A 23,890-nucleotide genomic window follows, 5' to 3' on the forward strand; every position below is an offset into this window, starting at 1 on the left:
CTGATAAGATTCCTTATTCATAATATAATGCTCATATTTCATTATTTATATTGTTGTCATTTTCCGCCGATGATTCATTGATTCAAACTTGTTTCGTTATTGTAAAACACGTATGTAATTAATCACTGATGCTATTGAATTTGTAAATGTAAATTCTATAAGCTGTATTGCTTTTGAATAAAAGATTGCTATCAAGTACCTGAATCTACCAGCTATAATTTGCCTAATAGCCAAACTTATACAGTTCCAATAAATCACCTTAAATTTCAACAATGATTTCTCCCTGCTTCTTCTCAGACTATAGAATGTTTTATACATACCTATACGAAATATATTCATACCTTGAAAAGTCTTTGCAACAGAGGTTTTGGCAGAATCTTAATACATTTTATTTACTTTTCCAGTTTTTGATGATTTATTTAAAAACAAAGCATTTGACAATATTTGTTTGTCAGGAGAGATTTCAAATATTCAGTATTTACATATATTTTGGAACATTTAACATATTTTCCGGTCTCCTGTTCTCGGAAGTTTTATGATAAAAATCTTAGTTTTTAAATCATTCATTCATTCATTCATATCTTTAATTCCTCATAAATGAGATTCAATGAACATATAATTAATGAATATAAGTAAACGTCATAATTACACACAAAATATTAGTATAAGAGCAAAATATAAAGTAAATACACAAAAGATAAATGACTGTTTATACAAGCAATATTTAAAATACTGATGCAGTGACACATCATGTATTGGCACATCTAATAACACTGTCTAAGAGATCGACTATATTCTGCTACACACTGGATAACATGTGCATGACACAGCTTGAGAAACTGTTCCGATTCATCTATGTTTGAAAAAATTGTCAGTGGTTTTCGACCGAGTAACATTTGAAACAGGATTTCGTCGTCATACATGCTTAATTCACAGTAAAGCTGCACTGGAAAATTGTCAACTAAAATGTCCCACCAGACTTCGCGCTGTGCATTAGTACTTGGGCAATTGCAACACGCGTGTACATAAACATCTTTAAAATTCATTGTACATATATCACATGTATTACTTGTTGTATTTGGTATTTCAGTTAGTAATTTAGTGATTAAAAAGGAATTTTTAATCTCCTTAAAAGAATTTGAGTATTTCCAAAATTCCGTAATAGTCACTGACGTGTGAATATTCCTGAAACGTGTGAAATTGTCATCAGAATTAACACGGTTTAACCAATTGTTTAACTGTATACTATCAACTGCGCTATAAACGATAGACTTCCAAATTTGTTTTGATGGGAATGTTCCCTCTTCAATATAGTCAAGAAGGTAACTAATAAGTCCATACTGTTTTAAAATGTCAACGATATCAGGAATAAATCCATAGTGTTTCCTTTGAGAGTCTACAAAGAAAGTAAACAATCTGGTGAGAAATATTCTCTTAGAAAGAGAGGAAATGTCTAAGATACACAGTTTTTGTAGGAATATGAGTTTTCTTTTGTCAATATATCCTGTTATTGGATGAATACCAAGAATACTTTCGCACATATCAGATCGAGTCGACGTTTTCAAGTTGAGAATATGTTTCACTATAAAATGTTGAAACCGGTTTAAAGTAGCTTTGTCACAAGATTTCATGTTATTCCACATCTCACACCCGTATAAAACACTGGGTAGTATCACAGTTTTATATAGTTTGAGTAATACACACGGATTCGTTGCGTTTGTCTTTATACCATTCAACGCAAAGTATGCGTTTCTGCCTTTTCTGCATGAACTTTCAGTTCTTTGATTTGATTTAAATCGAGAGTTTAGTTCTATACCTAAGTGCAGATAGTTATTTGCTATCGGGATACGTTCATTACCAATTAACCATGGAAAATTGACATTGATCTCTCTTGTATTTACAGAAAATTGAATAATACACGACTTATTTGCATTAAAACGAAAACGCCATGTCTTTGAATATTGGTTACACACATTAAGCATACGTTGTAAGGCTACTGGAGATGTGGCAATACATGATATGTCATCTGCAAGAGCTGGTGCACAACAATTGATATTGAAAATACCTGTATTTGGATTAAATTTTTCCAGATCACAAATTAAATCATTTATAAATACTAAATACAATAAACCTGAGAGCACACCTCCTTGTCGTACACCTTCTAATACAGAGAAAAAATCTGATTGACATTGATTGACAACAACTGCACTTTTCGTATTATAATGGCAGTCATTAATTATTAACCATAGCTTGCCATTTACACCAAGTTTAAACAGTTTGTACATTAAACCTAGCCTCCATACCGTATCAAATGCTTTCCTGCTATCCAGGAATGCTACAAAAATTTTACTAAATAATTCAATATTATGAAATATAGTTTCATGTAAATTAAAGGATGCAGTAAGACATCCGAGATATTTCTGAAAACCTTGCTGCTGAGGGTTCGGAAAGACACTTTCATCAAAGACATATAACAACAATCTTGACTTAATAACATGCTCAAACACTTTGAGTACACATGAAAGTAAGGTGATTGGTCGGTAACTGTCCGGTGAAGTCTTAGGTTTATTGTTGCCTTTAAATAATGGAACAAGAAGACCTAGTTTCCAGCCATTAGGGATACGACCTTTACTCACAACTAGATTGAATAACGATGTTAAGCATCGAACTAAAGTATTTCCACCATACAACAGATGTTCGTGTTGAATTTTGTCATGGCCACTAGCTTTTCTACGCTTTAAGAGTTTAATTATACCATCGACTTCACTTTCTTGGATAATACCACCTGGTAAATACACGTTTTGTTCATAACAAGATTTTACTATTTTATTGTAATCAAGTTCAATCTGTTGTTTCGTGTCATTATCATATACGTCATCACTGTCAGGCTGGTAGAGTTTCGAAAAATAGTTCATAAACGCATTAGCGATGCTTTCGGGAGTGTTGCATATATTGTCATCTTGGATTATTTCAGGATAAATTTTGGACGAGACAGTTTTATTACGTTTAATGAGTTTCCAAAAAAGACGGATATCGCATTCAGCTGCCTTGTTAATGTCATCGTTAGTTTGTTGTATATATTGTTCATACGCAGCCTGTTGTATATTTCGGAATTCATGTTTTGCTCTCTTGTATAACCTATATGAATCGTGATGCATACCTCTAGGGCGACCATCAATAACCCAGGCTTTTCGTAATGATCGTTCCTTCTCGTGGGCAATCTTAACACCAGATGTCCAATACGGTTTAGTAAAAGGATTAAATCCACACTTCGGGACTGTTTTATCTGCTGCAAAATGTAAAATAGTCACCATATCGTTGTATATAGTATCAATATCTGCATTATCCGAGTCCATTTTCTTTATCAAAATTTGTAAAGGTTCGTGTAAAAATTGTTTATACAGTTCGATTTGATCGTCCGTTATTTTGTGCCATGCTGGTAGCTTACTAAATGAATTCAATATTTGATGAGGATTATGTTGCAACACTATTTCGGCTAAAACTGGTAAATGATCGGATGTACTACTAACCGAACCCTCGCTAAGTATTTCATAAGACTTAAGCTGCCTATATATACTATCATTCATAAGAATATAATCAATCATTGATGTCTTATTAATAAATGTATAATCTGGCCCTTTATGTTTAATTTTTCCACCTGAAAACAGCAATTGATATCTTTTAACAAATTTCAATAGCTCCGCAGATTTGTACCTGTTTGAACATAATTTATCTTTCTCAAGACAACTGGCATTTAAATCCCCTGCGATTATAACATTGCCATAATTACTATAATGAGTATATAATGTATCTAATATATTAAGTTCAGTTCTATAGTTATCTACAGATTCATCAGACGGTAAATATGCACCAAAAATAAATAATGACCCCTTAGATGGGGTTTTGATCTCAAGACCAACAATTCTTTCTGAGTTCGTATCATGAATTTCATTAATAGAAAATTGTAGTGTGCTCTTATACAGGATGGCAATACCACCTTTACCATGATATGCGTTATAACAATTAGGCAAGGAATCAGCTTTACATACACATTTATATCCTTGTTCAATACTTGACAAATAATTTAAGGATCTGGTTTTAAGTTTATGTTCAGAGATAATACAAACATCACAGTCAGTACTTCTTAATAAATTACTCAAACATACAGTAGAAGACATAATACCTCTTACATTCCATGCTAAAAGTTTTAGACTAGACATTATAAGAAACAAGGTAACCAAGGTAACAAGGGAAAATAATATTTTACACTGCATTTTGATTGTTTATTATGAGTCTGGTTCATGTTGAGCATCATCCGTAAAGCGTTGATTCCATTCACGGTTGCTTAACCATTTTCTACAATACACGCCTTTCGGCCAAAAGTTTTCTGTTTCGACAGTTTCTGCACAATTTTCTGCGATGTTAAGCTTTGCAGATATCCGACGATCATTGTTCCTTGTGCTAAACAAACGTAAGTATGTCACATGTACATTTTTATTTTCTAAGTAACTTAAAATTCCAGCTCGCGTAGATTTTGAGTCAATTCCTGACAGGTAATACCTAGCCGTTCTGTTCTTTGTAACACCCGTAAAAAAGTTTTCATTTGTCGTTTCAACATTGCTAGTGAATCCTTTAAGTCGAACAGGAATTTTATAAATAATGTCATTGTTTTCCGTATTTGGTTTCGAAATGTCTCTGTTTTCTTTGCTTTGCGTTTCATGCGTCATGTACGGCAAACCTGTAACATTATCATTATTGTTATTACCGTTAGGAGATTTTTTTTCCATATTTTGTTTACAAGTTACGGGTGATCGCCTGTCTGGTATTTCTATAGGTGATAACTGACCACTTCTCGTACTAGAGTTCATATGTATACCGGTAGTATGCGGACTATCTGGGGTTCCCGGTGGGGTTGCTTTAGAGGCATAAGATTGTTTTGAATTCCATTTTAAATCGCTAATATTCTTTTGTAGACTAACGCATAATTTACTATGTCGCTCAAGTTCGGAGTCAAATCGTTTTACATTAGCTGTATACGAATTAAAGTCAAATTCCCCAATAGCTTTGGATTGTTGGTTTATTAACTTGTGGTTTGCGTCATACTGTGTAAATTTTCGTTCGCAATTGATTAGGTGTTGGTTTAATCGCTCATTCGTGCTCGAAAGTTCTGTTTTTAATTTGTCGTTTTCAGTTTTTATGTTTTTGATAATTCTTTTATTTTCGATTTCGTTTTTCTCTAATAGTACTACTCTTTCAAGGAGAGTTTGTACAGTTACCCTCATTTCGATGATATTACATTCTTGGGTCACAGTTTTACTTTGGTCACTAATTGATTTATGGTCATCTTTTCTGAAAACATCATCAATGCTCGAATCATCACCGTTAATGAACATATATATTATGTAGCAGTCTTTTGCATATTTTTGTGTAGAGGAACTTTTGTTAGTGCTTTTTCTGGTAAAAAGTTTTCCCGTCGGACACCTGCTATGTTTTATATAGTGTAACATTTGACAAATTTTCCTGTTTCCTATTTTCGGAGATTTTATAAAATCTAAGTTTTTCCTTCAAATTCTGTTTTCTGTTCATGAAATTTTGTCAGTTTTCTTATACAATAATCATGATAATGTTTGTGATGTTTCAAATAGAGTTAATTAAGGTCTTTCCCCTACGTGAGGAAAGACCTTATTGTTTTTTGTTATTATAGATGTTGCTACTTTAATAACATAAATGTTAAAATCTCCAAGTGTTCATTGATTATTTTTTATAATAAAAACTATAATTTTAACCCATAATCATTAACTTCCACCATTATTAACTTGATAGACTTTTAGTATATATCAAATTTGATGACAGCCTGGACACAAAAACAGTCAAGTAGTTTAATTGTCCTTTGTAAAACATGATATATATAGTCAACCCTTTTTGTGTTGCCATCAAGTATCATTAGTATGTTCATTTTCTGTAAGGAAACTTCTTTTAAAATGTTGAATTATTCGAAACATTCAGGTTTTTCTACCCCAGACATAGATTGTCTTAATATCCGTATTTTGCACAACTTTTCGATATTTTCGGGTTTTTATGCTCTTTGACTGCGTATATGACATGGCCTTACAACTGTTTTGATTCGAGCGTGATTGGTAGGTCTTATTTAGAGTGATTCTTGCGTATCAAACCATAATCATGGTATCTTCGATGAGTTCGACAAACAAACCCAATTCATAAACTTAAACCAATGGAGCTTGAATTCAAGTTAAATGTCTTAACATGAACCAAGAATGTGCATGCGGGGTATATGTCAATGAGACAGCAACCCAAACAAATGAAAATAACTATAATGACGTCTAGAGGGCAACAACCAGTCTTCAAAAATATATATCAGATTATACTCCTTTGACACAACAAAGGAAAAGGTATACCAAGGTAACAATTTTGCCCCTAGAATTCAAAAACGAAAAAGTAGTTTAAATCTATCAAGTCCTTCAGATGTTCACAAAACACCAGTCTGATAGTTATCATTATCTATATTTTTGCCGTAATGTTGTCTACCTTCTTTGCTTTAGTTCTACAAACTTCTTTAATCTATTTTTTTAAAAACTGCAAAAACTACAAAAAAATTAAAAAAGATGTACTTTCATTGTCAATGCGACAAATATCCACTAGAGACAAAAGGACAAGGATATAAAGATTTTAAGGTCACGGTATATGGCCTTCAACTATGAGCAATACACATACCGTATTGTGAGCTACAAAAACCCCAAAGATGTTGATCTAAAAGTACTTGCAGCTACTGACAGCTAGTCCAAATCCAATTTCAACTTATAAATAAACCATGATTTCTCAGACTAAAATATAAATCATTACACACCCAACAGATGTAGTGTAAAAACTTCTTAAACAGTCTGAGAAAGTATTTAATTGTACAATGCCAAAATATGGTAACGACAGGATGCAGGGATATAAGAGTTCATAACTGCATAGTAATATATGTTAAACTTAGTATGTTTAATTTCATTAAAAACAAAATCGATGTTAGTACCATTAAAAAACGTTATCTGGCAGTATTCAACGATCTTACTACAATGTTAAATTGACAGCAATAAAAATATTATTCAAAGGATCAATAAGTTTACATGGAGCGTTTTTATACTTAAGAGCTCTATAAACAACTTCAACAAAACTTAGGATGTAACAATTCGTGTGTTATAAGATTTCTACAGATTCAGCCAAATTTCCATATCAAATCTGAAATTGTTTCCAGGAAAGCATAATAGCCAAGTCCATCTATGGTCAACTTTGCCTGAAAAATTATAGCCAAGTCCATCTAGAGTCAACTTTGGGGGAGTTACAACCGTCCTTTCTTAATAATTTCTTATTTATCAACGGACAATTTAAGAAAGTTCGTGTTGCTCGGTCTTTAGTTTTCTATGTTGTGTTTGTGTACTGGTTTTGTCTTTTCATCGTTTTTCGTTTTTTGCCATGGCGTTGTCCGTTTGTTTTCGATTTATGAGTTTGAATATCTCCTTGGTATCTATCGCCTCTCTTTTGTTATAAATCATGTCAGTACCGAAGTACTGACTACTGAGCTGATGATACCCTCGGGAACTGGTAGTCCACCAGCAGCGGTATCATAAGAAACGAAAAATCGGTTCATTTGTGGTTAATTTTTGTATAGAGTTTCCAGTGTGAACTGAACTATCCAAATACAGAAAAGGACAATTGTTGCTGTTTAGATATTCTTTTTTAAAATCATTTAAGATACAAGCCACGACATTGTAGTTTAAATCGACACATTTTCCGAGTCTTCCGTATTCCGAAACTCCTTCGATTGTGGCCTTAAGTTATTATAGGATTAAACACATTTTTTCTAGAGGTTATTGATGTGTAAACTGGGGCGATTAACTCACAAACTAAATAAAAGTCCGAAGGACTTTCATTTAAAGTTTGTGAGTTAGCGACCCAGTTTACACATCAATAACATCTTGAAAAAATGTGATTAATCCTTATAATTCTTAAGCCAAACATTTGCAATTTTTAATTAACAATTTTTGGTACATTGGCTACTGTTTACCATCAAATGCAGAATTGACATTTCGTAACTAAGGAGTAAGCCGCCATATTGACTTTCTGAAATTCATTAATGTTCGATAAATGCAATAGAATCTAAACTGAAATAACACCTACCTAATCAAAGAGCTGAAAGCTCTGAGGAAAAATGACGCCACTGTCTCTAATATTGTGATATTTTTTATGCAAGTCTTGATTTTCACATACCGTAATAAGTTTAACATTGCAACATGTCTCGTAAGCATATAATTGATATTCGTATATGTGTCTGTTTTTTCAGTACAAATGAATAGGTCAAGACTACCTGAATGATCTACAGTATCCAATTACTACTGGCTGTTTTTTTGTATAAATAAATAGGTCAAGACTACCGGAATGATCTACAATATCCAATGAATACTGGCTGTTCTTTTGTACTAATAAAAAGGTCAAGACTATTTGAATGATCTACAAGATCTAACGACTACTGGCTGTTCTTTTGTACATATAAATAAAGACTACCTGAATGATCTAAAGTATTCTAAGTAATGTGATTTTTTTCTTGCAATTACATTTTTCTAAATCAAGAATATAGACTACTAGTATCCTTTTCAAACCAAATGATTATGAAGAGCCTGTTGTTAGCAAGCTCTTATACCCCACATACTCATTAAATAAGTTACTAGTGACCTAGTAATTTCTGTTACTTGAAGCAAATTATATTTCTGTATATTTAGACAATAGTATAATATTGTTTTACTAGTTTTATATCACCTTGAAGATTAGACAAATAGGGATACTCCTTCGATTTTTTATTTCATGTCAGTCAGGTCGCTTTATATGAAACTTGAAACCACTTCTCTGCCATATTGTTATTTTATAACAACTCTGCCCTTGACCATGTTGACCCATGTAATTGATATTCATTCTTTAACCATATATCATAGTCAGTTAGTTTTTGATTTTGCACTCCCACACCACCTTTCATGTCTTTCAGGTCAAATGTCTGTCTCCATTTAAGTTAATGACATTGAACAATGATGGTATTAGTCACAATTTCAATAGTGATAATGCTGTTCTCGTGGGTCACCATATATTCAACTTGGGTAGCATTCCAGTTATTGAAATTTGTGTCAGATTAGAACAATGATCTAGATCTTTAGGAATGGATCTTATAATTTAATATGGAGCCATAGTATGGGACCCCTACACGGTAACAAAAAAAAAGAAGCTTGAAAGGATACAATGTCAAGCGGCAAAATCTATCACCAGAGATTACAAGTCAAAAGAGGATGGACGGGATACGTCTCTAAAATGCTTGCTGAACTGGAATTACAGCAAGATCTCCAGACAAGACGAATAAAGCGTTGAAGCCAGAAGGTAATATTTATGTAAAAAGTAGTTGAGGGGCTGATTCCCGCTATTGAACCATACTGTCATTCTATAATATCATTGCGTAAGTATTTCTGTATTGGCCTTGTCATTGGTCCATGTCTTGGGTGTATTGGTCTGAGGCGAAGCGGAAGGCCAATACTGCTGGCCGAGGACCAATAATAAGGCCAATACAGAAATACACGTAATAGTATCTTTATTAATTAACTACAGTGTTACAATATTTTTTTTATTTCATTTCACAAGAGATAAACATTTTTACCTTGAAGTGGAACTATCCAAATCTCAGTTTCCTTTTATAAGATGCAATATCTAATGATTCGGTGCCGTTTGACTGCTGGTCGAGAACCAATAATAAGGCCAATACAGAAATACACGTAATAGTATCTTGATTAATTAACTACAGTGTTACAATATTTCTTTTATTTCATTTCACAAGAGATAAACATTTTTATCTTGAAGTGGAACTATCCAAATCTCAGTTTCTTTTTATAAGATGCAATATCTAATGATTCGGTGCCGTTTGAAGTATCTTCAGCCTTTTCTCATCTGATGAATTTTTCTACCCTTTCCAGTCACTATAAAGTGTTACAACTTTAATTTAGACACAACACATAAATTGTAATTGGAAAGGTACTGCCATTGCATGTGTAATGCAAATATATTTAAAAAAAATAATAATGTAAGAGTTGAAATTGATACAACTATCCATAAGCCAATTGACCAAAGATCGAAGATTTGCACAATTACAGAATGCATATGCCTGGTTCACTGTGTATCATCGCCACCGGAAATTGGGTACTAACGAAGCGGAGAGAAATGGGGGAAAAAGTAAACAAGGTAAGAATTCATTCAATTTAAAGCATTTGTACTGATTTGACGAGAGTACCGCTTAAGAAATGATTTTCTGATATATAATTATGTAAGTTATTAGGCCGATAAGTACAAAATTAAGACAAGATTTTGTGTTATACTCAAGAACTTGCTACTTAGTACCTGAAAATTTCGAGGTCGATTGTCCTCTGTCGCCCCATTGGCAAGATATTCAACTGTTTTTCATTATTTTTCCAGACACGTTTTTAGATTATGATAGTGTGACATCATATTGACTGAAATCTGTTGTCATAAAGATGTTTTTAAAGAATATGGACCAAAACATTGTTTGTTTATTGTACGGCGAATTGCAGAACGTTGTACGGCGAATTGCAAAATAACAACTTTTGTCTGTACGGCGTCTTGCAATATATTGTAATTTAAAGATGAAATTAATCACTGTTTAGATAATATCAAGTGACGAAATTTTGGCTGTATCAAAGCTTTACCGGCTTACAAATATACAAAATAAACTACTTATATTATATCAAATATTATAAAATATATGCCGTTAATTTCGTTCAGAAGTCGTCGTTGCGTACCTCTATTTGACTTTGTGTTTTTAAAGACAAAAAGGTTTTTTTCAACCATATTATCCTAAATACATTCATATATCGTTATAATACTAACGACTGTTGTCTTATTTGTTGTCAGGGTGAAATTTTGTAAGTTCAATAAAAATAAAACCGACCATTCATCTTTTGTTGGCGCTGTTTTTTTTTTAAATATAAAAAGTGGAGATGTTGTATGATTGCAAATAAGATAACTATCCACCAGGATCAAATAAAGTGTATGTAAGCAATTACATGCTATCGTTTGGCCTTCAACAACGAAAAGTCGTACCTTACAGTCGGCTATAAAAAGCCCCGATATGAAAATTGTAGAAGGATTCAACAAGAAAACTAACGGCCTAACTCATAACAAAACAATTAACGAAAAATAACAAATATGATAGAGATGAACCAACGACGACCACCAAACTACAGGCTCGTGGCTTCGGACAGACACATAAAGAATGTGCTGGGTTAAATAGATATAGGAAGATGTGGAATGAGTGCCAATGAGACAATTTACTCTCCATCAAAGTCACAATTTATAAAAGTAAACCATTATAGGTCAAGGTACGGTCTTCAACATTGTTTATTGTTTATTTTTTAAATTTCTGAAATGAATAATTTGTTAAAAGAAAAGTGAAGAAAATACTTTGTTTTCATTGAAAATTAGGAGAAATAAATAATGAATTGTGTTTCGAATTAATTTTCTTGTTTCTTATTGAAAATAAGATTGTATTTTAATTTTTAGTTTAAGTAAATTCAATCAATCCTTTTATTTACAGGGAAAAAATAATAAAAGACTGTTGCTAAGGCTGTTTGGCCTAAACTTAAATGAGTAGATGGAGGGGTAGTGAAAAGGAGTGTATTCGTCCGAATTTTCATTGTTACAGTAGTACATTTTCATGATTACTATGTATAATATTTCTCAGTAAATTTTAATGTGATATTATGCCAATTAAAATTATATAATTAATACAAGTAAGACTTGCATTTGCCTTAAAAGATATAGCAGTACGTGATTATTTGTTTTCAAACACACCTTCTCTGTTTTGAAACTTATAAAGGTATGGATCTCGGCCTATCTGTTTGGTTGAATATAAATGTGAATTCAGAGTTTCAAAATCAACAGTAAGCCCTATTTGTGTGTGTGTGTGTGTGTGTGTGTGAATAATCTAATCTTTAGATAGATGCTAAAATTAAAATCATTTTTCTTAATACGAAGAAAAAAGTGCAACTTAAGCACGCCTGAATGTAAAAAGGTGTACCCGACTTATTCGTTCACGATAAGAATTTACTGATTTCGGTATTATAACAAAACTGTTTAAGAGGGCAAATAAATAAATAAACGCTATCAAATCAACATTTAAATTTACGTGGATTTTTCCAAAAGAATTTATGAGTATGCACCATCAGGATTCAAAAATATTTCAACCTGTCCTTATTAGATGTTATTTCATTATAATTCTTTAAACTTACAAGTCAAAGATGCTAGCTTTTGTGAATTGTATTAATAAGTATATAATATCAAGATGACAACAACAAAAAACTTCATACAAGGTCATCTTTATTCTCAAGTAGAAAGTTTATATAAATAGTTTATGTCGTAGCCACATCCGGATTTGTATCCCTTGTATCGGATTCTTCTTTCATTCTTTCCAAAAATGATTAATCTAAGGTTAATATTTTTTTTATAGAAAATTAATGTTCTTTATTCTTATGGCTGTATCTGCCTTTTACAAATAAAACAATAACATTTATCGAAAAAGGAGACGTGGAATGGTTTTCACTGAGAGGACTTTCAAACAAAGTCCAAATGAAATAGATTTGACCAACTATTGGTTACAATACACTTCACAATGAACAAAACCCATACCGTATCAAAATTGCCTGATTTATGACAAAATCATAAACAAATATGTCAGGCAGCAACTTACGACAGCCGCTATATTACATGTTCCTGACCAGGGACAGACACATATATATATTGAGGCGGGCTTAAACATGTTTGTTAGCACTCAAACCTCCCTTAACATGGTGCCGTGGTGTAGCAATACAACATTTTTTTTGCAGAGAATGATTATTCATTTATAATTCATTTTATCTGAAAGTTGAAAGAGAATTCATTCACTTAATGGTTCTAAATATTCAATGCGGTAAAATTCTCCTGCCATTACTTCTACCTTCCCTCCACCCACAACCCATCCCCGAAATGTTCATCACTTATATGCAAATGCTGACTAATGTTGTATGGTTAAAACATTTGGTTGAGGCAATCTAAAGTTTGAGAACAGAAACGACAGCTTTAGCTTTTTTTTTCATTTATAAAAGGGCATAACTCAAGAACGGTAACAGTGACGCTACCCAATTTATAACTTGATCTGTGGTGATAAGCATTTCGTGTAAGTTTTAAAACATTTGGTTAAGGCATACTAAAGTTAGAGAACGGAAACCAATTTTTGGGAGTTTCATGACGGACGGGAGAGACGGGTCGGACGGACATGTGTAACATTTAACGCTACGTCAGGGCAGAACAACAGGCCAGTAAAACAGTGACATGCCTTTCCGAAAGTTACAACATTTGCCAGCTTTTGTATATACCGTATTCATATTGTATACATCAGGTATGTAAAAGATGTAATAGGACTGTGTTCAAGCCTTATATTGTGTATACATCTTAAATGGTGTCAAGCGAATTGTATTTTTATCAAATGCATAATTAGATATTTGAACCTAACACTTTATTTTCTTTAAAAAGACGGCAAATAAATATTTTGAAATTAGCAAGTTGCCATACAGTTGAAAACAAGTTGCCATACAGTAAATTTGTCAACATGAGCAAGTTGCCGTACCCTAGACTTTATTTTCTATGGTCTATATTCTTTAAAAACGTTCATTTTGACAACAAATTTCAGTATATATGATGCCACACTATAATAATCTAAAAAAGTGTCTGGAAAAATAATGAAAAAAAGTTGAATATCTTGCCAATGGGGCGACAGAGGACGATCGACCTCGAAATTTTCAGGTACTAAGTGGCAAGTTCTTGAGTATAACACAAAATCTTGTCTTAATTTTGTACTTATCGGCCTAATAATTTAAAGAATTATATATCAGAAAATCATTTCTTAAGCGGTACCCTCGTCAAATCAGTAGAAATGCTTTAAATTGAATGAATTCTTACCTTGTTTACTTTTTTTTTCATTTCTCTCCGCTTCGTTAGTACCCAATTTCCGGTGGCGATGATACACAGTGTGGTTCGGGTTTAAAAATAAACGACCGTTTAAATACAAAACATGAGAAGCGACAGTAAACAGTAATAAAATGCTTCGCTGGGCGCAGCTTGATACGACCGCACAGGTCGAACCCTGAACAGTTGGGGCAAGTATGGACACAACATTCAAGCTTGATACAGCTCTGAATTTGGATTGAGATTAAAGATTTTACACAACATAGGTTTCTGACACAGAAAGAATGTGGTCTAAGAACTTCAATTTTTTTAATTTACCTATTATGGTCCAATGTCCAAAATCAAAATACATGGTTAGATTCAGCATATCAAAGAACCCCATATATTCAATTTTTGTTGAAATCAAACAAAGTTTAATTTTGGACCCCAACTTGGACAAACTTGAAAACTGGTCCCATAATCAAAAATCTAAACACATGTTTAGATTCAGCATATCAAAGAACCCCAAAAATTCAATTTTTGTTAAAATCAAACTAAGTTTAATTTTGGACCCTTTGGACCTTAATGTAGACAAATTAAAAAAAACAGGACCCAAAATTAAAAATCTAAAAACACGGTTAGATTTGGCATATCAAAGAACCCCAATAATTCAATTTTTGATGAAATCAAACAAAGTTTAATTTTGGACCCTTTTGACCTCAATATGAACCAATTTGATAGCGGGCCCACAAATAAAAAATCTAAATACATGGTAAGATTCAGCATATCAAAGAACCCCATATATTCATTTTTTGTTGAAATCAAACAAAGTTTAATTTTGGACCCCAATTTGGACCAACTTGAAAACTGGGCCAAAAATCTAAAATCTAAATACATGTTTAGATTCAGCATATCAAAGAACCCCATATATTCAATTTTTGTTGAAATCAAACAAAGTTTAATTTTGGACCCCAACTTGGACCAACTTGAAAACTGGTCCCATAATCAAATATCTAAACACATGTTTAGATTCAGCATATCAAAGAACCCCAAAAATTCAATTTTTGTTAAAATCAAACTAAGTTTAATTTTGGACCCTTTGGACCTTAATGTAGACCAATTTAAAAAACAGGACCCAAAATTAAAAATCTAAATACACGGTTAGATTTGGCATATCAAAGAACCCCAATAATTCAATTTTTGATGAAATCAAACAAAGTTTAATTGTGGACCCTTTTGACCTCAATATGAACCAATTTGATAGCGGGCCCACAAATAAAAAATCTAAATACATGGTAAGATTCAGCATATCAAAGAACCCCATATATTCATTTTTTGTTGAAATCAAACAAAGTTTAATTTTGGACCCCAATTTGGACCAACTTGAAAACTGGGCCAAAAATCTAAAATCTAAATACATGTTTAGATTCAGCATATCAAAGAACCACATATATTCAATTTTTGTTGAAATCAAACAAAGTTTAATTTTGGACCCCAACTTGGACCAACTTGAAAACTGGGCCCATAATCAAAAATCTAAACACATGTTTAGATTCAGCATATCAAAGAACCCTAAGAATTCAATTTTTGTTAAAATCAAACTAAGTTTAATTTTGGACCCTTTGGACCTTAATGTAGACCAATTTAAAAAACGGGACCCAAAATTAAAAATCTAAATACACGGTTAGATTCGGCATATCAAAGAACCCCAATAATTCAATTTTTGATGAAATCAAACAAAGTTAAATTTTGGACCCTTTGGACCTCAATGTGGACCAATTTAAAAACGGGGCCCAAAATCCAAAAACTTAATACACGGTTAGATTCAGCATATTAAAGAACCCCAAGAATTCAAGAATAAAACCCCATTGAAATTGATCAAGAAATAAGCAATTTATACGAAGTATCTTCTTTTGCACAATACTGTGCAATTGAATATTTCTTGCTATTGCGCAATACTGTACAATTGACAATTTCTTGCTATTGCGCAATATTGTGCTATTGGATATTTCTTGCTATTGCGCAATACTGTTAAATTGAAGATTTCTTGCTATTGCGCAATACTGTGCAATTGAAGATTTCTTGCTATTGTGAAATACTGTGCAATTGAAAATTTCTTGCTATTGCACAATACTTATTATATAATAATTTACACATCCTGTTTGGTGTGTATCTCCTACCATATCATTATTATTTGCTTTTAAATATAAATCAGAAATAACCAACTTAAAATGGAAAATTTTAAAAGAAAAAAAAAGGAATAAAAAGAAAAAAAAAAAAAAAAAAATCCCCCCCCCCCCAATTTTTTGAACCCCCTTATGATTCATCACCCCCAAACTCAATCCCAGCCTTCCCTTTGTGGTATGGTACCTTGCAGTACAATTTCAGAGAGATCCATACACTTGAACACAAGTTATTGTCTGGAAACTAGAAAAATGCTTATTTTTGGCCCCTTTTTGGCCCCCAATTCCTAAACGTTTCGGGCAATTACCCCCAAAATCAATTACAGCCTTCCCTTTGTGATATGGAACCTTGTGGTACAATGTCAGAGAGATCCATACACTTACACACAAGTTATTGTCTGAAAGTTACAAAAATGCTTATTTTTGGCCCCTTTTTGGCCCCTAATTCCTGAACTGTTGGTACCATAACCCCCAAAATCAATCCCAACCTTCCTTTCGTGGTATTGAACCGTATGGTGAAATTTCATGGAGATCCATTCACTTAAACTAAAGTTAGAGTGCGAAAACCAATGTGTCTTCGGACGACGCCGGACGACGCCGGACGACGACGACGACGACGACGACGACGACAACGACGACGACGACGACGACGCCAACGTCATACCAATATACGACCAAAAATTTTTTAATTTTTGCGGTCGTATAAAAATCGATTTGTACAATCGACATGATGAAATTATGAGGTCGTCAAGAAATGAACTTTGTGATAATATACTCGTTCCCCAAACCTGAAATAATCCCATCGTCTTCTTTCAAAATGCTTTTTAAATGAATGGAACCGTCTTTAACCTAAAATATATGCCATACTGAACGTTTCATCTTGTTTATGGTGAGTAAACCTGCGTCTTACAAACAACTGTTTACTTTCAGTTTGAGTTTATCGTGACTTACGATCTAAAAACTAGAGACGTTCCGAAATCCTGTTTTGTAAACAAAGATTCATACGCACCGCGTGGGTATAACCGTATTACTAATTTCCGATTTTTAATATCTTCGTAAATCTGGATAAAGACCAGTTTCTATCCAATGGATATCAAAATGATTCCGATTTTCACTTTTTTTAATGATTGTAAAGTTGAAATGGCATGAAAGGCTGACATTATTTAGGAGAACTATTTTGTCTAGCGATTGCTGATCATTGGAGGGTAAAAAGTCCAACACCATAACAAAACGGATCTATTTATCATGTAAATATGAAAAATATAACAAAGGGATAGCTCCAAATACCATTTAATAACAAAAAACTTATGCACAGGTCAAGATATCTTTTTGGTAAATAAATTAAAGTATGTAAACTGGTTCCCGTCCGACTACAACACTTTGTTCGAGTGTAGCGTAATACAAGCAGATTCCAGTTAGTATGTAAAATAGTAAATATGAAACCGAGTGCGGTAGGCGGAGGCAATAATCGACTTCCGTAAGTTCTGGTCAATGGTATCGGAAACATGCCGCTGATAGCGTCATTTTCCCAAAAAATTCATTTTAATGAGATATTATTTAAATTTGAAGCGTACAAGAAACGGAATAATCTTCATCTTGAGAGGGTTTTCATTCGTATGTCGTCAAGTTTTCCCAAAACGTTTATGGTTCATTCATGAAATTTCGCGGAATTTTATTTTATTGTAAATTTATACATTTTCCAAGCTTTAATGCATTATTTCCTTTTAGTATTCATTAGAATAGAAATAACAGTTATGTAATTTTTTTTTTAATCTCAATTTCTTGAACCCCTTGATCCCGTGCATCTGTATCGCGCAATAATAGATCACAATGAAGGTTAAGAAAATAGTTTCGGCAACATGGTCTAACGAAGTGTAAACCAAGGGAAAAATGCTAACGGACCAATCCAATTCAAGTATTTGTAGATATGCAAATCTATAAGAATTATCTCTTAATGTTGGATGTAAATAATAAATTTGTGTGTCGAAGGAAGACATAAATGGTAGTCTATACTGATTTTAGTGACATCTTTATAAACTCGAGGCGAGGCTTGATATATCATCGCTACTTATTGAAGATATTGCAAACGGATTTTGATAATTCGTCACATCCTATTTATTCTTATAAAATGCATCTTGAAACATGAAGATATATCTAAAGAACAATTGCCGATGATGTTTCATAAACCGTTGCTTATAATTCTATAAATCAATGGGGGAAAAAGTAAATCTTCCTTGTTCAATCAAAACATAGAGAAACACTTCATTGTACTCAGGGTTCAGACACTGTGTTAATTTTAATCAATGAACGCTTCAATATGTTTAAGTAAAAAAAAGATAAGGAAACAGAATAATTATCAAAACGTGGCGACGTTACACGCGGTTTATATTTGACATTCCGGCAGGTTATTGAGAAAAAACAGTCTGTTGAAATATTTATGCATTTAAACATATTTTATTTGATTTTACGATGAGACAGTCACACAAGTTTCATATCACAACTTAAATCCCTCTCCTAAATATAGTTAATATAACCCCAAGTGTGACTGGGGTATAAAAATAGTTCACATTGGTCTTCCGAACGGCAGTTAAAACCTTAAGCTTGTCAAATTGGGGCGTCCGTTTGTCTGTGCGGGAGTCATTGGTTTGCAGCCTTGTCCTGTCAGAATTGAGACGTTGAATCCGATGTTTTTGTAGAGGGAGAGGGCGTCCTTGCTCTCTGTGCGTTTTAGAACCATTGCAAGAACTCTTTCACGGGGGGGTTCGTAGGTGGCCTGCTGAAAGGAAAAATGTATACCCTTATCAAAATACAATTGTTTTTCCGTTGCATTTCAAATTTCCCGCCCTTCACATCTGTTAGCCTACAATGCAGAACTTACTATTGTTAATTTTTTTTTTTGACGGTGATGTTCCTTTGGCACCATCTTACGGTGTATATATATCCCAACTCGTTCGCTATGTCCGTGTCTGTTGTGACGTTTTGGATTTCAGTGAACGTAATCTATGTATTACTGGTAAATTATTAAGTCAGGGATTTCGTTACCACAAATTACTCAGTAAAACCTTTACTAAATTCTTCCATGGATATAAAGATTTGGTTTGTAAGTTTGGTTGTACATGTAGAAAACTTATTTTTAACGGGATAGCACATCCTAATTTTTACGGAGATATTGTTTACCGAGCCCGGAAATTTAGATACGATCCGGATAAACTTATAGATCCTTTAGATAAACTTATTCTATAAGGTTACCAATGCAACACTATAATTAGATCTTTGTATATTTTTTTATTGGTATTAATATTGATTTTGTTATAAGTAAGTTAAAATCAAACTAAATATTATTTTTTATATACATATGCACATTCATGGCTCTACAGTCTGTCGATACCTGTATCTTGGCATTGCACAAGGTTATGTTTTTCTCTGACTGTTAATGACGCCTTTACACTAAATCCATTGGAAGTTGGATGTGTACTGATTGATATTTTAGTCTTAGATGCATGATTTTTTTATACGTTGTTATTGGCTTTGAACTAGCTGTCAGTAATTGCGAGTACTCTCAGATCTGTAGTTAGTGTCTTTTTGTTGTTAGGATTTATAAGTAACCTGTCACGTCCACTCTGTGTTTTTGTTAGATTTGTTTCTGCTTTGTATCGATCTGATGAGTTAAGCCCTTTCCAACTGATTTTTATAGTTTGTTCTTATGTTGTACTGTTACACTACTGTCCCAGGTTAGGGGAGGGTTGGCGCGCCTTCAAACTAGTTTAACTCCGCCACAATCTGTATGTGATTGTCTCAAATCAGGTGCTTGTAATTCAGTGGTTGTCGTTTGTTGGTGTATATCATTTTTGTTTTTCGTTCACTATTTTGTACATAAATCAGGCCGTTAGTTTTCTCTTTGAATTGTTTTATATTTGTCATTTCGGGGCCTTTTATAGCTGACTATATGGTATAGGTTTTACTCATTGTTGAAGGCCGTACGGTGACCTATAGTTGTTAATTTCTGTGTCATTTTGTCTCTTGTGGAGAGTTGTCTCATTGGCAATCATACCACATCTTCTTGTTTTTATATTATGGTATTAAATGTAACAGTTTCTCGTACCGAACATGCATGAAACAGCTGCCACTGGACTTAAAGCAAGCAAAAATAAATCAATCATAGATAAAATTAGTTATAAATATAAATAAGAAGATGTGGCATGAGTTCCAATGAGACAACTCTCCATCCATGTCACAATGTATAAAAAGTTAACAATTATACATGTAGGTCAAAGTACGGTCTTCAACGCGGAGCCTTGGCTCACACCGAACAGCAAGCTATAAAGGGCCCCACAATGACTAATGTCAAACAATTCAAACAGGAAAACCAACGGTCTAATTTATACAAAAAACGAGAAACGAGAAACACTTATGAACCACACCAACAAACGACAACCACTGAACAACAGGCTCCTGACTTAGGACAGGTGCATACAAAGTATGAATATAAAGGCATACAGCCACAACATTAAACAATGATGGATTTGTCCAATAGTGACAGAAAAAAAGTACACAATTTCTTTAACAGGTCACAGTCCTACTTCACGTTACCTTAATTAACAACTAAATTAACATATCTACTTAAAACAAAATTGATAAGGAAGGAAGAGAAATATCTAGAGTGCATAATTATTCATGTGATCAGATGTAAATTTGAAAGATAAGTATCTAAAAGTATTTTTAACAAAGGTTAATATTTTAATCGAAATTGATCTTTTTGATATTCCATAAAAAAAATGCGCTAAAACTCGACAAAATGGTAATCTTGACAATGGTTGGAAATAAAGTTGGGTTTATCTTAAAAACAATTCTTGTATATCTGGTATCAATAACTTTTTAGCTCTGTAATTACTGAAGTAGGGTATATTCCTATGAGCCTTATTTTTCAGTACAGGTGTAGTTTACTCGGACGCATAAATTCAGTGTCAAACACGATTTTTTTTATTGTATGTTATTGAAATATTATACATGTAATGTTAATTTATATTCCAGTATGAATAAAATTAGGAGATTTGGGGTATACATCAATGGGACAGCAACCTAACGACTAAAATAACCAGATATCGGAAAATGATGTGACTTGCAATTATACTGGTTTCGATCTTATTCAATTTTGAGTATGTGATGAAATTTGCAATCCTAAACATTGGTCGATTGGATTTTTGTTTTTTGTTTTAAGTGCAATAATAGCTTCTATAAATTTAGTACCTCATACATGTAGAACTAACACAAGTAATGGACTTTTGCTAATATAAAGTAAGGATATTTGTTTACCAGGTATACGACAGAAAGTAAAATTCTTTTACTTTTTTAATCCAGACTGCTGGCATAAACTAGATCCTAGATGTATAAATATAAAAATAAGATGATGTGGTTTGATTGCCAATGAGACAACTCTCCACCAGAGACCAAATGACACAGTAGTTAACAACTCTGGTCACCGTACGGCCTACAACAATGAGCAAAACCAAAACGGCATAGTGAGCTATAAAAGGCCTAGAAATGACAAACGTAAAACAGTTGTTTTATATGTACAAAACAATAAACGAAAAATAAAAATGATAATATAGTAGCAAACGACAACCACTGATTCAATATTAAAACCAACATGAGATTTTAAATTTTTTTTGTTTAAATGTTTGCCCTCTACCGAATAAATATTGAACAGAAAAGATTCCTTAACAATAGTCGGCATTTCAAATGTTTTGCACATAGCCATTCGTGCGTATTACAACCGCTCTCCCTAACCTGTGGCAATGGTGACTGTAACAGTACAATATAAGAACAAACTATAAAAATCATGTTTACACTGAAAAACAATACAAAAATAAACACAAACAAACACAAAAGACACAAAAGTACAGATCTGAGAGTAATCTTTGTTACTGAAACTTAAAGCCAATAACAACGGATGAAAAAAAAATCATGTATCCAAGACTAAAATATCAATCAGTACACAGCCAACATCCAATGGATTTAGTGTATAGACGTCATGGCCTTGTGCAATGCCAAAATATAGGTATCAACAGATTGTAGGACCGTGAATGAACCGTGATACGCGTATAACTGTTTAATAGTTTTTGTTTCAAAAAACAAAAATATAATGAACAAACTGTGTTTGGTGTTCAATTTGGTACTTATTGTGAGAAACAAGCACATGAAAAAATACAATTAAACCGTCTGTGGTCTAATATTTGACCAGAAATTCTTGTTTGTGTTGTATATAGATTTGGGGGGGGGGGGGGGGGGGGAGGACCTTTATCGGGACTCCGGGATCGGGTGTTTTTAAGCTCGGGATTTCGGGATTGATCCTTTCGGGATCCGGGAATTCTTTTTTCAAATTTCGGGATGTCGGGATTTAAATTTTTTTAAATTCGGGACCTCGAGATTCCATGTTTTTAAGCCCGGGATTTCGGGATCAGGACCCCTCCTACCCCCTCATAGATTATAAGTAAAAAATATAAATCCTTTTCCTACGGGAATAAAACACAGTTATATTTAGTTGGAGATTAATTTATTGATAACTTGGCAAAATAGACCAAAATAAACATGTATATGTGAGCCAAAATTTGTTCCTGTGAAAAAAGTTCCAGTGGAACTAATTTCACAGGAAATATGTTCTGGGAGAACTTTTTTCACAGACAATTTCTATATAATTTGTTCCATGTAAAAAAAAGTTCCACACTTTACCTGGTGAAATAAGTTCTGGATTGGGGAAATTTGTTCCTTACCTAGTGAAATAAGTTCCGGGTTTGTGAGATTAGTTCCTTACCTGGTGAAATAAGTTCTGGGTTTGTGAGATTTGTTCCTCACCTGGTGAAATAAGTGCCTTGTCTGTGAAATATGTTCCACTGGTTAAACAAGTTATCTTATATACTGAGCACTTGTCATCTGTGAGTTTAAAGTTATCATTCAAGTACATTATAAAAACATGTATTATATTAATAATGTAATAAATAAAAAATGTAAACATCCAATTTGGATCCTGTGGAGTAAGGCATATGTTTAATAACATACTCAATAAAAAATACCAAAATGACACTTATGAGCCAGAAAAGAGTAGAATAAGAAAAATCATTCAGAAAAAAAATAGTATAGTTAAAGGTAAATTTGTATTAATTTGAAAAGGACAAAGTGACTGATCATTTATATTAAAAGACATAAAGAAACAAGACACACTCTTTTGTAACTGTGCCATCCCTTAGCTAAGTATATGTATGAATAGAACAGCCATGACATATTAACAGGAAACAAGGAGGTCGAATACCACTTAAAACATAAATACAAATTATGATACATTATCATTGCTTTTATTTCTTATCTCCCTTGGGCGGATCCAGGGGTGGGGGGGGGGACTGCCCCCCCCCCCCCCCTTTCGTGGGAAAAATTTGGTTGATTATATATGGAATCACTGAAGCATGACTGGAGCGGCCCCCCCCCCCTTAGGTCAGTCAGCGGGCCCCCCTTATGAAAAGTTCTGGATCCGCCACTGTCTCCATCTTACAGTCACAGTCATGCCTTCAATTGCAAATGTACCCTATGCAAGAACAGTATAGCATCAAGCTTGCATTATAATTTTTAAGTGTAACAAGAAAATATTTCGCTGTGCAATATGTTGCAAAGGTACTTATTGTCTGTAA

Source organism: Mytilus californianus, unplaced genomic scaffold (assembly GCF_021869535.1).
Source record: "Mytilus californianus isolate M0D057914Y unplaced genomic scaffold, xbMytCali1.0.p SCAF_9, whole genome shotgun sequence".
Taxonomy (NCBI): domain Eukaryota; kingdom Metazoa; phylum Mollusca; class Bivalvia; order Mytilida; family Mytilidae; genus Mytilus; species Mytilus californianus.